Raw genomic sequence first — 4,890 nt, forward strand, 5'->3', positions numbered from 1 at the left:
TTACTCCGTTGCCATTCATAGTGATTATAGAGTCCTACAACTCTGGGAATTGGTTCTTCTTGGTCTGGAGATTACTGACTATGCATTTTAGGTCCACAAAGGTATTCTATTAGGGAAAGCCACTTTCAGAAGCTTAGAAGTATCATAACTCATTCATTTGATTTGTGGGATTTGGCTGAACTCAGGGGAGGCTTGATGCATTTGGGGACCTAAGGCGAAAATTTGTTATCTTGTTTCATACATAAAATTACATAGATTTTTTTTTTTTTAAGTTTATAAACACAAAAAAAAAATTGACAAAACTTTTTACATTTGTTGATGTGGTAGATTGATAGTAGTGAGTAAAAGAGTGATTGCAATGGTGAATCTAGTTGAAAACTAGTAAAAGTTTGCTAACTTTACTATTGTGAAAAATATTGTGAATTGCTTTCTTCCTTTTCTTTTTTCTTTTAGAAGTGCTACATTCAAAATATTTTTTTATGACAAATCTTAGGTGTTAAGTTGCTTCTTGTTTTCTAGTTAAACCCACCACTAAAATTATTTTTTTGCTGTCAATAACAACCTTTAACAATATGTTATTAAGATTTTTTTGTAAAAATATTGTGAAAAATGCTGTGGACATAACATTTTTTTTATTTGATAAGAAAATATTATTTTATTTATTGGTAAATATTTTGGCTTAATTAATACTATTGGTTAAAATTTAGGGGCATTTTTTTTCACTTGGGGCCTTAAGTGGCCACATCAATGGCTTGTACCATTGAGCCGGCCCTTGCTGAACTACCAGATATAAATTTACCTTGATTAACTACCATCAGAAAATCTTTTGGCTTCTTCAACATCCAACAAAAGTCATGAACACATACGCCTCTGCATATGTTGTATCAAATACACTACCTTAGACTTCTAGTTATGTACCTACACTTATCTTGCATGACTAATGTCAGGGACCTAAGATCACTGCCAATTACCTAGAGCCTTGGACAACTCTAGCTGCACACAAAAAAAAAAAAAAAACTTGAGCCTTTACTTTCTTCTTGACACTGAAGTATTTGTTCCTCAAATTTTATATGTCATGAGCAGATTATGCGTTTGGCTTCAATCATCGATCTGTGGGATCCATTTGTATTTACAGAAATCTGGATATGGATTAACAAATTAATAGAAATTGTGTTTCTTTGTTTCAAAAAAAAAGAAGTTTCTTACTGATTTCTTTTTTAAATAATTTAACTACACCATAAAAAAATTATAAAATAAAAAACCCAAACCGTTTTCTTAAAGAATTTAACTACACAATAAAAAATTTATAAAATAAAAAACCCCAAATGCAGGTTCTCTTATTACCTTGACAGGTCGACCGTTTGGCTTGAGGCTGATCTTCTAGGTCAGACCTATATTCCTGGAATCATTCCAAATGTTAAAAGACCGCATAGAAACCCAAAATTCAAATTCATTTAATTTTGAAAATTTGTAGCAAAAATCTTTGTGATGCTACAGGTAATAATCTTTTTTTTTTTTTTTTTTCTAAAAAAGGAGATGAGAAAGAGAAAGAGCATAAAAATTTAGTTTTAGAGAAACAAAGTGAGAGATTTAGGGACCTGTTGAAGTTGATGTTGTGCCAAGCATGGAGAACATCTCCGTAGTGGAATTGAGACCTTTTGAAGTCATTCACGAAATCCTTTAAGATTGAGATTCAACCACAGTTCAGGAAATATTGGTTTTTTGGTTGTCTGACGAAATATATGGGAAACATGGGAGATTGAGATGGAAATGAGAAGGGTCAGAACTCAGAATAGCAAGAGGTAAAAATAATTGAGCTTGTGTAATTAAGGAGACGTTTGGGTTTCGTAAGAGACATACTTAAAAGTTGAAACGTTATTTTATAATCAACTGAGAAACTTTAAACGTGATTTTAATCTTATATTGTAAATTGAGAGAGAGAAGTGAGGAGTAATAACAGATATGGTGTAATAATTTTTAACCAAAAAATAAAAATAAAAAATAAAAAAGGAAAAAAAGAAGGAAAAAAGAAGAAGAAGCTAGATGGCTTAAATAAAAGAGCTAATTATAAAAGGCTCTACTGGGTAGAACCTCATGCTCTACCGCATGAGGTCTCTGCTTATATATATATATATATATATATATATATATATATATATATATATATATATATATATATATATATTGAATTGAATTGAATTGATTTAATATAGATTTCAAAGATAACTCCAAAAGTATTGGTAAATGGCTGTTAAAGCTTAAAGGATGTTATGAAGGGGGATCATGAGCTTAATTCTTATGAAAATCTCAAAACAAGAAATACAAAAAATAAAAAATAAAAATAAATAATGAAGAAATTCTAAGTTAGGAGCATTTAGCATTCAACCTACCGCATTTCATTAGTTCTATTTATCAATCTGAAACTTCAGTCTCTGTTTCACTCTGATTCTCCTTCCTAAATTTTATGGAACTTGCTCTAGGATTCTACATTGACTAATTCTAAGGTAAATTTGGCAGCTCTTCTATGTGGAAAATTAAAATTTTGTTCATGCAAGTTGTACAAATATCTTCTTTCAATACTAAGGACTAAATTCCATGACAACCTGTTGGATGGTTCCATCCTTAATTGTATTGCTTAATTTGTACTAGACTTTTCTTCTTTCATGACTCTTGGCTAGCAAGAGTCAAGAGTTGGCTGTGCGTGGAATCATGATTTTGAAAGGAAAGCTGGTACCAACTCTCCCTGCAAGTTGCAAGTTGGCATGCTAGTATTGACTCACCCATTTCAATTTCACTATTTTTCTATGATTGAAGGATTAAAGATGTCACCCCAAATCTAATGTAAAATATTATTCCATGATTTGTCAAATATATGATTTTAAGCGAATTTGGTCCTTGCTTATGAAGATTGAGATTATTGAGTGATTCAATTACTCAAAGAGACTATAATTATTTGATAAATCGAGTTATATTGTTATATACTTTAAATTTAATCAAATATTGACCATTTAAATTTATTTTTAAGAACTATAGTTTTGAAAAGCCTTATGAATAAAGAAAATCCAATTGATATACTTATGCGCGCGCACGCGCGCACACACTAGATTCTAATCCAAAATCATATATTGCTACAATTTATTTATTTTTGACTATATCAATAAAATTGGAAAATTTTCAAATTTAAAATTAATAAAACCATACATAAAATAAATTATGTACAAGAAAATATAAAAAAGAATTTGTCATATTATCAATTCTAAAGAAGATGTTAACAAACTTGAATACAAAATTTTAATTGACAATTTTACTTCTAAAAATGCAAGAGGAATAGATTTTAAATTAAAAAGATTGATAGTATAAAAGTTAAATAAATATTATTTATTTAATATATAAATATACAAAAATAACTCACTTAGATTATCGCCTTAGCCCTCAACTCTTGAGTCAGTCTTACCTTTCCTCCATTTGTCCATACAAATATTTACAACCCCCGCTGGTCTTTGGATAACCCTTCAATTAAGTTGGATAGTGCCATTTTTTTCCAGATTAAATGGTATAAGATTTCTTCTTGCAAGCTGCACAAATATCTTCTTTATATCTAGATTCTAGACTAGTAAAATGAAAGGCCTATGACAAAAGGACGTACCTTCCATGAAAAACTTGTCTTCATTAATTGGCTCAAAATTTCTTCCACGTAAAATTTATTGCGATAATGCCATATTTGTCTTGATCAAATTCTTGCAATATTTCTTCTAGCAAGTAGCACAAATATCTTCATTCAAAATTTTTTACTAGCCAGAGTCAAGTTAGCGTGCACATGGAATCATGGTTTCAAGAGGAAATATACAATATTGCCAAGTCATAAAGCTCTTGATACCACATGTGTAATAAATTAGGATAAGAATAGTTGATGGAGAATGAGATAGTTCGATGGGTCCACGATATTGTTTGGTTATTAAGCTCTCAACAATATCAGACAAGATGAGCTGCATGGATAGTGAGTTATTGATCTCTCTACTTTGTAAATTGAGATAACAAACTAATGGACACCTTTTTCTAGCTCCAAGAAAAACTAGGGGCAGTTTAGTATGGTAGTTTAAGTAATATTTTTCAGTTTTTAAACAACATTATATATAGTTTCACACACTTTTTCACCTACACGTATTTTCAAAAAATTCAAATAACGTTACCAAATGATCTCCTAATTTTCTAAGTTCAGAAAACTCCTTTTATTATTATTTTCAATATGTATTCAAACAATACATTTTTTAAAGAATAAATTCCCTCCTGATAGCATTATATCAAATGTTATTCGGGGGTTGGTTTTTTTTAATCATTGGTTAATATAATACTCCTAATATCGAAATATTCAGCAGTTCCTACTGCTAATTATATATAGGAGGTACATTCTTTTTTTGTGGGCATATGTTTTTTTTTTTTTTTTTTTTTCACCTAATCCGTAATGGCATAGATGACTAGTGCAGTTGGGGGAGAACATTTTCAAAGACCATAATAGAAATTAGGCAGAAAGAATATTCATCAACTCTTCATTTATTTGTTTTCATTAATAGATTAAAAAAAAAAAAACTAATACAGTAAAAAACGACATTGTGAAATTTTTCAGGATAAAAAAGAAAAAAAGAAAAAGAAAAGAACTTTATGAAATCCATCAATGTAAATAAGTAATATTGGTTATGATTAATTTCGAAGGTGGAGAACATAGTTTGAAAAGTCTATAGCTAGTTGAAAGTTGAAACTCATCAGCTACCAATTGGTTTTGTGAAAGCGCTCCCACTAACATTGGTACAATGTTGACTTTTCTACAATGATTGAAAGATGAAAGGTTTGACACGCTCTCTCAAGAAAAAACAATTGAAAGGCAGAGGAGAA

General features: G+C 29.9%; 1 long non-coding RNA gene across 1 annotated transcript; it reads right to left on the reverse strand.

Moving 5' to 3' along the window:
• Positions 1-1,349: 1,349 nt before the first annotated feature.
• LOC142639403 (uncharacterized) lies at positions 1,350-3,422 on the reverse strand. The gene is made up of 3 exons (XR_012845154.1): positions 3,413-3,422; positions 1,599-1,678; positions 1,350-1,399 (listed from the first exon to the last, which is right to left on the reverse strand). It is a non-coding gene; the product is annotated as an uncharacterized LOC142639403 (long non-coding RNA).
• Positions 3,423-4,890: the final 1,468 nt, after the last annotated feature.

Source organism: Castanea sativa, chromosome 6, assembly GCF_040712315.1.
Source record: "Castanea sativa cultivar Marrone di Chiusa Pesio chromosome 6, ASM4071231v1".
NCBI lineage: Eukaryota > Viridiplantae > Streptophyta > Magnoliopsida > Fagales > Fagaceae > Castanea > Castanea sativa.